This window comes from Neophocaena asiaeorientalis, unplaced genomic scaffold (assembly GCF_003031525.2).
Source record: "Neophocaena asiaeorientalis asiaeorientalis breed wild unplaced genomic scaffold, Neophocaena_asiaeorientalis_V1.1 scaffold278, whole genome shotgun sequence".
Lineage (NCBI taxonomy): Eukaryota > Metazoa > Chordata > Mammalia > Artiodactyla > Phocoenidae > Neophocaena > Neophocaena asiaeorientalis.
This window is the reverse complement of record NW_020174431.1, coordinates 622868-635823: the sequence shown is the minus strand read 5'-3', so window position 1 is coordinate 635823 and position 12956 is coordinate 622868. Positions and strand designations below refer to the sequence as shown.

The window sequence follows — 12956 nt, the reverse complement described above, 5'->3', positions numbered from 1 at the left end:
AGTTTTTACTCCATGGAGAGCTCGCCTTCCTCACTGAGGAAATGAAGACGTACGAATAAACACACAGAATCTCCCAATTGACAAAACTTTCAATAAGAAGACTTTAAAAGACCCAGGGAGTGTTATCTGGGCCCCAGAGGCCAGAAACGAAACAAGTTCCCAGCCAGCAATAGGCCTCACGGAGACAAGAGGGTGAGGCCCCAAGTGTTTTCTCAGAATTCACCATTATTTCCCGGTGTTCTTTAAAGAAGCATAGTTGGCCTAACCTGACTGATTCTACAGTTAATTTCTTGAGGTCTGGGATGTATTTATTTCTGTATTCTCCATCCCCAGCCCAGCTCCTTACACCCACCAGAGCTTCAGTGAATAACTGCAGTGGAAAAGCAGTCAGCTGGGATTGATGCTGTGATTTGGTGAGTGTTTATACTTACAGACAGAGAGAGTGGTCTTTTGGTTTTGTTAAGACTGGAGGAAATGTCTGGAGTTTGCACCATCCACATGCAGGCGTGATTGTTTTGAAGTGTGTGTATCCCTTATCCACAAAGCTGGGGCTGACTGAAGAGGGACTGACTGCAGACCACGTTCAGAGAGCACTGACTGCTTCTAGAACAGTACGCTCTTCAGCTGAGTCTTCTAAACCTCTGGGAGCCAACAGCTGGAGAAGCTACCTTTCGACCTTGGATTTGGGCAATTAAATGATTAGTGATGGAAACTCCAGGAGAAGTAAGTGTAGGTGTGGACTAAGCTTGTAAGAAATTTCTGTATTTTTGTATCCAGGGATGCTGTGGGGAAAGGGTCTGGGAGCATGAGAGGAAGCAGGGAGGCAGTGCAAGCGTGTGGAGGTGGTCCAGGCAAGACCCGATGGGGCCTGGGAGATGGGAACACTGTGGGTCAGAGTCAGGATGATCTTGCTGGTGGAGTAGCTGGGTGCTGGGAGAAAGGGGGTCCGGCCTAATTCCTCCAGGCGCCAGCCATTGCAGGGACTGCTTCCTTATATTTCGTCCAGGTAGGTATGAATAGCTTCATTTTGTGGCTGACACAATCGAGGCTCCGATAGGTTAAGTCATGAGCCCAAAGTCATGATCTTGCAAGTGCAGAGGCAAAAATAACCCAGTTCTTTCTGAAAGCAAAACTCCAGTCCTTCCTACTTTGCTGTTTCTTCTTTTCTCCATTGTCAGTTCGGTTCCAAGAACTCACACTGGCACTTCACTTTCACTTTCACTTCCAAGGACACACTACACGATGTTGAGGAAGCGTGAAGAAAAGGACCACGAGGTTCCCTTTGGAGCATGGACGCTGGGCTGTCTTAATCGCTGACACAGCGAGTGTTTCCCATACTCGGATTTCAAGTGTAGACAAGGAACATACATTTAGGCAACAGCAAAGGAGCAAAGGACTGCACCCCAGCTCTAGAGTGGACAGTAAGCAGCTGAGGCCACACATGCTGTTCTCATAGATGCCCTGCTCTGGCCCCCTCCGGTCTGCTGTGGAGATGAAGAGGGCCACAGACCCCATCAGATCGTGCTGAACTTCACTTCTTGACTCCAACTATGCTGGATTAAAAATATCATGCTTGGGCTTCCCTGGTGGCGCAGTGGTTGAGAGTCCGCCTGCCCACGCAGGGGACGTGGGTTCGTGCCCTGGTCGGGGAGGATCCCACATGCCGCGGAGTGGCTGGGCCCATGAGCCATGGCCGCTGAGCCTGCGCGTCCGGAGCCTGTGCTCCGCAATGGGAGAGGCCACAGCAGTGAGAGGCCCGCGTACCGAAAAAAAACAAACAAAAAAAACCCTCTGTTAACTTTCTCAGAAAGCCTCACCTGAATTCTGTGGTTCCCTCACCTGTTCATTTCTGTCTCAGTTCGCTCTAGCTGCTGTGACAAATACCACAGACCAGCCCTTATAAACACAGACATTGATTTCTTACAGTTCTGGAGGCTGGAAGTCCAAGATCAAGGTGGCAGTAGATTTGGTATCTGATGAGGACCCACTGCCTCGTTCACAGACGGCATCTTCTCTCTGTGTCCTCACCTGGAAGAAGGGGTGAGGGGCTCTCTGGGGTCTGCATTATAAGGGCACTGATCCCATCATGGGAGCTCCACCCTCATGACCTCATTACCTCCTGACACCATCACCTTGGGGATCAGGAATCAACACAAGAATTTGGGGGTGGGGGACACAGACACTCAGTCTATAGCAGTATGTCTATGTCAGTCCCCCCAGAGTGAAAGCTCTGAGGAACGCAGGACCACCGAACACCTCCAGAGGGTGTTATTCCCCAGAAGCCTAGGAGAGCAGTGCCCTATGGGAGTGTGAAGGCCTGCTGGGCCCCTGTCCTTAGTCCCTGGTGCAGTCTGGTTGAAACAAAGCTACTGGACATATTCAAGGATTGAACTGATTACAAAATAATTCCATTCTTGTGCTATATAATCACAATACCGTCTGGCTTAGCGAGAACAGGGTGGTTTAGGAGAAGTTGCATGTGGACTGTCAAGTTTGTTGGTGGCTCCAGCACAGGGCTTGGTAGCCCCACCTCACAGACACACAGAGACCAGTGACAGGGAATATGGGTGGTTTAGGCGTGCGTTCCGGCTGGATAGCATTTTAATGGCTTTATAAATTGCTTTATCCCCTTTTTGTAAGAGCATTACTAATGTGAAGAGGTCAGTTACATTTTTAGTTATGTTTTATTGCATTTTAGGGGGAAATTATAACTTACAGTCGTATTTGCAAAGTTGGGTGTTTTCAAAGGTTGGGGACGCCATGACTCAGAGATGTGAAGGTGACACAGGACTCAGATGCTCTACATGCTATCATGGGAAGAGCTTCCAGCCTGCTGCGCATTTTTATCTAATCCCGGACTCCCAGACTCACCTTCTGCACAGGTGGCCTGTGGGCAGGGGCTGCAGGGGTAAAGGTGCGATGGCGTCAGCTCAGCCCTGCGATGCTCTGGGCCCTCCCAGCAGGGAGGGGTTGGGGCTGCAGGAGTGACCCACAGGCAGGACATCTTCCCTGCAACACAGGATACAGGACATGAGAGGGTCACACGCTCAGCGGGCACCAGGTTCCAAAGGGCCCAGTCTTCGAACACCTTGGTCTCATTTCTCAGCAGAAGAGTCGAATCTAACTTTTAGGGAGTATCTACCACATTCAGTCACTGTTCCACTCACCAGGCACTTCCCATTTACACTTATGAATCTTCCCCCTGGTCTGAGGGCATTATTTCTCTTTAAAGATCAGAAACCTCTAGCTTACAGCATGGAGTAAATTCCCCCCTACCCCACACACCAAGAACAGCTGGTGAGACAAGATGTAAACCCAGGCCTGTAATTATCTGTGAGATGATGACGTCGAGGATGATAATGGACATTTACTGAGCACTTGCTGTATACATATGACATGTAAATTGCAACAACGACTGTATGAAGTAGTACTATTATTACCCCAACTGTCCAGGTGAGGAAACTGGAGGGTCCAGGGCCCAGAATCACCAGTGTTAGTAGGTGATGTTGTCCAATTAAAGCCCACTCCCCACACAGACCCTGGGAGCAGACATCCCCAAAGCCACGGCACTGCCCCAACATCACACCAGGGCCCAAACCCTTGGAGGCTCCTGGGGGAGCACAGCTGGGTCTTCTCTGATCTGGGGTCAGATTTTCTATGCACTCAACGCCTGCACACAAAGGAAGTCCAGGAAACCACCTTTCAAAGCTAAGAGGGGGGATGCTGTGGGTGGAGAGCTAGTTCATCCTCCCTTCCCTGCGAGCTGGTGGAACAGAGAGGAATGAATAAGGTTGGTGGTATTTTCTTCAGAAAAATGCCTGGTGAGTCAATCTGCCTGCCCTGTCTCACTGCCCTCCAACCACACCTCGTGCAGTGCCCAGGCAGCCCTGCATTCCCACCTCAATCTCATTTACTGTGCTCCCTTTGAGCCGTGATGCTGTCCTTGGCTGTTACAAATCCCAAAAGGATACTAAGCCTTCGGAGCTCAGTCCAAATGCTGCAGACCTGGGATCATTCCTGAGCCTCCCCTGGAAGGACATCTTCCTTTAGCCCCCCAAGGCATTGTGCTGGCCCTTCTGTGCTTGTTCACTCTCACTGTCACCCAGCTTTTTTGTCTCCCACCACTTTTCCCTGCCCCTCGGATGTAGGTCATTGTTTACGTGTCTTTCCTTCTCCTGGACTGTGGATCCCCTGGTGCAAAGAGCACATCTTACTCGTCTCACCCCTCAGTGTGCCTTGAATGATAGCACAGAAACGTGTTCCATGAATGTTTGCCGAGGACGATGAAATGAAGTGTGGGAGAAGCCATTCTCTCTAGGATGGAGCAAACATGTCTTTCCTGCCCCAAGAAGGAGGTATGTTTGTAAAACTCCTTCAACATGAATTAATGGAATTGTAATTCAGAGTTAAGACATGTCTTCCTAGAGAGATCAATCACATCAAAGCCTTGTTTTTGAATCTAGCAGGGCGCAGCTTTTGCCTAAGGAGAGGCAAACTCCCCAAAAAGGAGCATCCAAGCAACTTCATTTTATTGATCTTGGATGTCACTACTGCAAAAACATTACAGCTCTCTGAAGGTTCCAATGATGGTTAGCTTTTTTTAGCAATAAAGTATTGTTAAATTAAGGTGTATACATTGTTTTTTTAGACATAATGCTATTGCACACTTAATAGACTACTGTCTAGTGTAAAAAAAACTTTTATGTGCACTGGGAAATGGAAAACTTTGTGGGACTCACTTTATTGCAACATTTGCTTTATTGCTGTGCTCTAGAACCAGACCGCAATATCTCTGAGGTCACCTATATGTATATCCTAATTTTTTTGATATACCTTCTACTCTCCCTCTCTTTCTCTTTCTCCTCATCCCAGCTCTTTCCTGCCCAGAACATCCTGTACCACTCACGATCCTGTCCTGTGAGGTGACTTGGAAGGAAGTAGGGTTTCTACATTGATGTGGAAATCTACAGGCTACAAAAAGCCCTTTATTTTGAGGGCTAGCTAGACATTTGCCACGTTATAATGTACAGTTGCTGTTTTTCTGCTGGTATCCTTTTCCCTCCTTAGACTAACCTCTTTGAGAATTCCCATGTCTTATCTTTGCATCACCCAGAGTAGAGTGACTATTCAGTCAATAGATGGATAAATTGCATTTATAGATTTTCAGTGTCTCCGTGATGTATCTTTTCAAGATGTAAACAACGTATAAGTTGCATATGGAATCCATTATATTCAAGTTTACAGTTTAAAATGGAAATAATTTAAGTATTAAGACATGTAAGTATGGATTTAGGAATCATTTCTTTTGCTGTTGTTTCCTTTGGTGGTTTCCTTTTAATCTTTCATACATAATAATTGCTTAGTCTCTGAGTATGATGAGACTTTGTATGCTTATCTATACCTTTCTATTTTTATCATGAATCCCACTGTAAACTCATTGCAAAACACAAAGGAATCAGGGCCAAAATGAGGCAGAATTCCGTTAAATTGGGGATAAGTGGATAATAGGAACCCAAGACCAAAATGCACTTCATGAGTTACTGTACTTATAGTGAATGATCCTCAGGCAGAGCATGGAGTGCCGGGCACAGAGCAAGCTGTCCTCCGATGGGCAGTTACAACCAGGCATTGCTGGATTTAAAATATTATATTAAGCATATATGCGTGTGTGTGTGTGTGTGTGTGTGTAAATGTGTACACACATGCTGGTATGTGCATTTATTTTTTCTGGAAAAATAATCAAGAAAGAGGAAAGAATAAACAGCTGTTACTTTTTTGGGTGAAGAAAACTGAATAAAGAGAAAGCTTATTTTATAGCTGTCCACTCTGCTTTAACGTTCCACATGAAGGTCATTTATTTCTCATTGCTAAAAATGTCAGCAGAAGTTTTCCTGGTGATAGAATCAATACCCACTTTTTTCTATATACATCTCGATATTAAAAATAAAAACAAGTTATTTTAAAAAAACTAAGTTATGGCGTTTTTAGACTTAGATCAATAGATAGGTATATCAAGGCAGAGAGTTTGCTTTCACGTTCCCTATATTTCTAAAAGTTTAAACCAGTAAGTTAGCACTTTGGTTGTACTTTCTAGATTGGCATCGCTATGATTCTCACTAACTTGAAGACATCTCGTTCTGTGGAGAGCAGACTCCCCTTCTTGACGGTCTGAGCTGGAGGCGGATGGACTTGAGTCCTCAATGAGGGGGGCCGTGATGCCCTCTAAGTTTTCAGTGTGATTAGCCGGGTCCCACTGCTTATGCGAATCACAGGGAGGGCAAAACACTTTGCTAGGTTTCCAGCACCTTTATTACCAGGTCATGTTACAGTTTGTGTGCTAAATGCACAAAAGCTTGTAACCATTTCTGCCGCCATTCTGCACACCTATCAGCTGACAAAAGTGTGAAGGAAACAGGATGCCCAGAGCACCGTCTGGTCCCCCCGGAGGCCTCTGCAAGTCAACAGCAAGGAGGCTTTCCCAGCTATGTTTCCCTCTTACCCAGTTTAAAAGTGAAGACTGGGAGACACTCAGGAAAAAGCAGTTGTTGATGTGCTGTCTTGTTAGGAAACCCCCGCCTGCTGTTCACCTCATCTATGCTCCCAGCACTGAAAGGTCTGAGAATTTTCATCTGTTTCCAATGCCCCAAATGTACCATGTCACATCGTGTCCTTCCTCAAATGAAGGTCTGCACCGGAGGGAGGGATGGCTGGGAGTTTAGTTGTCTTGGAAACATGTTATTTCTTTGAAAATATAATACAGCGTTTGAGGCAGTGATGGCAACATCTTGTATTTTTCATGTCCCTCAACTTAAATTTTCTAGTGAAGCGTCTCCTCTTCTGTGAATCCTCAGCTGTGCGGCTCACCTGGATACCACATTCTAGAAAGTGAAGGGTCTCCTTGGGCCTAGATTCCTTCTTCTTTGAAAGGAACGGTTTGTGTGTGGAGTGGCTTCTCCCCTGTTTACTGCCATTCAAGACGGGATGGCTTCCCTCAGCTGTAAGGATAGGCCATGAGTCAGGGTGTTCATTCAAGACACACTTATACATCATCAAGTCAGCATCCAACCCTCACTGGGCTAATATGAGCCCTAAGATGGGTGGGGATTGGTAAAGAAGCAGGAAATATCTCTTTCCCAGATCCTGGAATTCTAAGGAGATCATCCTTTGTGTCAGATGGAGAAAACATGTCTAAAACAAAGCCAGCGTTAAATGAAGCAGAATTGCAGGATAAAAATGGAGAAACAGAGTTGCAGTGACAAGCTAGAGCTCCAGGACCCGGCTGTACTAAGCGCTACCCACCCTGGACCTTCCACGTCACACGAGCCCACGTGTTCCCTTCAGTTTCATACAGACTGAGCACATTTCCTCATGGTAACTCTAAGACTCCTGACAAGCGCCCTATGAATTTTTTCAAACCATATGTTGTAGAAATCACATGAAAATAAGAAACTCAGGCTATTTTTACAAAGGGTTGATATCAATCATGCAAACTGCCTACTATCCACTTATCACTTCTTCCATTCATAATACAGAAAATGAATACCCTATTTTCGGAATAACTTTGAGTTCTTATAGGGTTCTTCTAATTAAATCATTATTCAGTTTAATTGAAATACCACAAGCACATTGATTTGTCAAGAAGTCAGTTCCCATTATTATAGTATTAATTTTTTAATCAGACTGATAATCTGGGCGATTAGCTTCTTTCTTTTTTGGCGGTGCTGTGCAGCTTATGTGATCTCAGTTCCCTGACCAGGGATTGAACGCAGGACACGGCAGTGAAAGCACCAAATCCTAACCACTAGACTGCCAGGGAACTCCCACGATTGGCTTCTTAAAAGCAAAAATAGAAAGTAAGTCCCTGAATTTCTGGGTTGAAGCTACCATGTTGACTATTAATCGCAGGTGGCATCTATCCACTTGGATTCATGACTTCTAGAATCTTAGGTGCCTAGTTCAGGAGTACTTCATCGGCATGCAGAGATGGACGAGTTTGCTCCACAGAAAAAGGGACACTTTCTACCCAGCCCCAGCGTATCCCTGTCGAGAGCAATGCCAGACGATGTGTCGCCAGGAAGCATCCTTTTGGTGGGAGTGGGGTGTAGGCAAGGACAGTAAAGTTCTCATAAAGCTGCCAATGAAACGGATGTGAGGGCTCAAAAGCAGAGCGTTATGTTAGCAGAGAAAAGGAAGATCTTACCTAGTTAAGAGGGAAAGATCGTGGGAAGCATGTGGCAACCCAGTTAAAAATAAAATTAAAAGAGGGACTTCCCTGGCCGTCCAGTGGTTAGGATTCCTCGCTTCCACAGCAGGGGGCGCGGGTTCCATCCCTGGTAGGGGAACTAAGATCCCACGTGTGGTGTGGCCAAAAAAAATTTAATAAAATTAATTAATTACTTAATTTAATTAAAAGGGATTAGAGGTAGATTTCCTTTATGGATTTACTTGGACATTTTGTCCATCAAAGCACAATCACCCCGACAAATAATTCACACGTGTTTCTATAGATGTAACGCAGATGCCAAGGGCAGGAAGGTGGACTGAGGGAAGAGGACATGTTTACATGTGAAATAGAGTTGGTATGTAGAGTGGACTGTCCGATACAGAAGGAAAAAAAGGAAGAGAATACGTAGCGATCTCCTTAAAACTGTTGCAGCTGCAGTCTCAGATGTTTTTGAAAATATTTTAGCAGTTTTGCTATTAAGACAGAGAAAAATACTGCTACATGCAATCTTGTTTGAGTGGAATTAAGCCCCCCTTTATAAACACAATTCATTATACCAAATCCTGGGCTTCCCTGGTGGCGCAGTGGTTGAGAGTCCGCCTGCCGATGCAGGGGACACAAGTTCGTGCCCCGGTCCGGGAAGATCCCACATGCCGCGGAGCGGCTGGGCCCGTGAGCCATGGCCGCTGAGCCTGCGTGTCCGGAGCCTGTGCTCCACAGTGGGAGAGGCCACAGCAGTGAGAGGCCACCGCGTACCGCAAAACAAACAAACAAACAAACAAACAAAAACATTATACCAAATCCCATGCTCAGAACTTCTTTGATACAAGAAGCCATCAGTGAACCGGGAGCTGTCACCAACTTCCCATCTTCTGGTAAAGCCAGTTAGTTTGTTCTAACACAGTATGTCCTTCCAGCAAAATATAAAATACATACACTCTTCAGAGTTCAAGAATTGCATGATTTATGCACAGCGTTTCAAAAGAGAAACTATAATAACACTTCCAATTAGTAAATATTTTGCTTTTCCTAACTCGTTCCTAGAAGGACTGAGTTATGGATCATTCTCCAAACACTTTTTCCCATTTCTTTATCCAGTTGCTGGGAACCACGTCTATTCAGAAAGTCCCTGCTGTGCATGTATGCAGAGCAGATAGAACCGAGTTATTACAAGCGCTGTTTGCATATGCTGTGTGTAGCTCCATTCTGGCAGTCTAATAATAGCAGAGTTTCAGAAGCTTAGGTATATTCTTGGAGTGACCCAATTCACTCAATCACTCCCCAGATACAATGCGAGGCTATTGAAGGGTCTGGGACCCTGGCGGATTTGAAGCCTTTGTCCGAATATCAGGATGTCTTTGTCCCGATTACAATGGGTGCCATCCCACATAATGCGGGGCCATTTGTACAACTGCCTGCCCAAACTTCCTGTTTGGAATGAGGCGGGGAGGTTTCTGAAAAGCCTGGATAGGGTAGTGAGAAAGTAAAGCGAACAATGCTGGATTTCCAGGATTTTCTCTCGAAGATGTGTGGGGACTGAGGGAAATGACAATGTCCCACGGAGCAACACACATGGTTAAAACTGAGTTTACATGTCTGTGAACTCGCCAAACTCCTGCAGAGCCAGGCCCACGACCTAACGCAGGTGGCCTGAGCCATTTCCTAAGCTCCCAGAGCACCTGCCGATTCTCTGGAGATTCCCTCAAAGACCATTATTTATCAAAACAGAAGAGAGGGTCTTCTCCAATTCTTGGAAATACCTTTTTGCAGTTTACATTAATTTGGCATGCTCTTGAGCTCTCATCCTAACTGTATTATTTCAAAAAAAAAACAACAACAACGCTGAAACCTGTCAAGTGAAGGAAAGAAAGCAATATATCTTCTTAACAAATTGTAGGTGAAGAATCGTGCAGTCCTGGCATTTGCTAATGGGGCTCACACGGAGATGTCCCCTCCACACACACCCATCCTTCTCCTCCCTGCAAGCACTGAGCCCACAGAGGGGCGTGACAGGGGCTCGGGGTTCGAGCATTGGCTGGAAGGGTCTCAAGTCCCAGCTTGTCACTGATGCGCAGCCCTGAGGTCCTGAGCAACTTATATGACCTCAACGAGCCTCTGCTTCCTTCTTGCACAAGATAGTGCCTTGCACTTTGGACCAAATACATAGAGCACGTCATGGTTCTACCCACTGGAAATGGATGGAAGGGATATTTCTCCACCCAATTCTCCTTAGACTCTTGGACTGGGTTTAAGTAACAATCCCATGACATCTGAGTATTTCCAGCAGAGCTTTCCAAAAGAGCTTTCAAACAATCTAAACACTTTTGAAGGGAGACGTTTATACTACAATTGTATTCGTCTCTGAGGAGGGTCTGGGTATTATATGGAGAGCAAGTAAGCCTTATCTGTGGTTTGCTGATGCAACACAAAGAGGTGAAAAAAATTATTTGGCAGTTTTCTTTTGGAAATAATACAGTTAGGATGAGTGCCTAAGAACATGCTAATGGTACAAAATATACTCTTATTTGCTAATAACTGTAACACTAGTTCATAATTATTAAGCAGTTAGAACGGGAAAGACACTGCTCTTCATTTTAGGTGTTTTGCTTTTGGTTTTTTTTTTTTTTTTTGCGGTACATGGGCCTCTCACTGTTGTGGCCTCTCCCGTTGCGGAGCACAGGCTCCGGACACACAGGCCCAGCGGCCACGGCCCACAGGCCCAGCCGCTCCGCGGCATGTGGGATTTTCCCGGACCGGGGCACGAACCTGTGTCCCCTGCATAGGCAGGCGGACTCCCAACCACCGCACCACCAGGGAAGCCCCTGCTCTTCATTATATATGCAATATTATTCACCATTCCTCGGAAGGACAAGACATTATTTTCTTGATAAAACAAATGAGAAAACAGAATCAAATGAGTTAGCAGACTCTTTTTTTTGTTTTTTTTTTTTTTTTTTTTTTTTTGTGGTACGCGGGCCTCTCACTGTTGTGGCCTCTCCCGTTGTGGAGCACAGGCTCCGGACGCACAGGCTCAGCGGCCATGGCTCAAAGACCTAGCTGCTCCACGGCATGTGGAATCTTCCTGGACCGGGGCATGAACGTGTGTCCCCTGCATCGGCAGGCGGACTCTCAACCACTGCGCTGCCAGGGAAGCCCGAGTTAGCAGACTCTTGATCTTGGACAAGAGAGGCGAGACCGTTGGACGTGGGCTAGCAGCAGGCACTCAGATGACATTTTTTGATTACAAGGTAATTCTACATAATACTTATTTCACTGATGTGATAAGTAAGGAGTGTCACATTGAGTGAATACATTTCTCAGCCTCACCTAGATAGAGGTGGATGCAAACCCAACTCCATACAAAGATTTGTGGCAAGCTTCTGTGTCCTTCTTTACTCCCATTGTGCCATCACGCAGTTTCAGAACCCAATAGAATAACAACGACAATCCCCTGGCGACCTTGGGCAAGTGATTTAACCTCGCTATTCCTCAAGCACCTCATCTGTAAAATGGGCTCATAATAACAGCCCCCACTGGAGTGGGTATTACGAAGACCAGATGTGCTGAGTTGATGCTTTCAAAGCTCTTCTAGCAGTGCCTGGCACATAAGTGCTCAATAATTTGTAGCCTATCCATTGATTATTAATGATCACTCTCCCATCTGTTCTGAATGGAAGTCCCATCCAGGATAAAGAAGCCCAGAATTCGAGTGCTGAGTAAATGGTGAATTGTGATACAGTCCAGGCCCCAGCCCTGAAGGAGCTGGCTGGCTATCCTACACCGCAAAGATCATTGTCAGTCTCCCCCAGACTTAGGCTGCTTTGCATTCTTCTTACTTCCTCCTTCTTGGCTTTCTATGGAGGGAAACATGGTCAAAACCAGCTTCCGTGCATTGAAGGGCAGGCTGATCTGCTCTGGTTGCTCAGCCCCAGAAACCTTGGCCTCCCGGTCAGCTGGTGTTTTTGTCACTTTCTCTGGAAACACTAGGGTGTCTCTTCTCTTCCAACGTTCGCACCTAACAAATTCTTTCTTTTCTTGGTTTTTCACCGTTAGGATTTCATCCAGAGTACATCTGTGCTCATTCCATTGGTAAAATTGTATTTTAAGATGTTCCCAGTTTGTTTTTTAAAGAACCTGTGTCATCTGGTTACTACACGACAGGCAGCGTGCTGGGGAGAAGATACAAAGGGAAATAGGATGAAATCCTTTGGTTTGCAGTTTTCCCCATCTGGAAGGGGAAACAGACATCTTCACAGACAATTGAAACAAGGTGAGTCCTGTGACTGCAAACAAATGTCCAGGAAGTGCCGAGTGGGTGGGTAGCATCATTCTAGGAGCCCCACACCCCTGACTGATGCCCATGCGCTGTTTTACTGCCGCCACAGCACAGAGAACAGAAAGATGAAGGTCAGGGCACCTTTTCCTTTCTCCCGCATTCTCTGAGAACTCTGGGCTTGGGCCGGGTAAGCTTGACCATGAGGAGGAGACTCAGGAGAAGGACTGGGACAGAATGACTCCCAGAAGGAGAAACCCACCAGGCAGGTGCTCAGTCCCCGCAGGACCCCTGCAGCTCCCACCCACATCTTCGCTTAGCGTCTGTGAACCCGGTGATTGCACCACTGAAGTCCCCGCTCAGATTGTCATCTCCTGCTCACTGATCAGAAGGTGTGCAAGCCAGCAGAAGAGACAGAGAAGCTCATAAAAGTCCCCCCTACACGTGGCCACTAGCTCA

General features: G+C 46.2%; 1 long non-coding RNA gene across 1 annotated transcript in view; it reads right to left on the bottom strand.

The window, feature by feature from the left end:
• Positions 1–1934: 1934 nt before the first annotated feature.
• Positions 1935–12956, bottom strand: part of LOC112407544 (uncharacterized) — a 28253-nt gene continuing 17231 nt past the window's right edge. Inside the window, exons 3-4 of the long non-coding RNA XR_003004789.1 lie at positions 2872–3009; positions 1935–2028 (exon numbers count right to left, since the gene is read on the bottom strand). This is a non-coding gene — a long non-coding RNA (uncharacterized LOC112407544). The remainder of the gene's footprint in view (positions 2029–2871; positions 3010–12956) is intronic.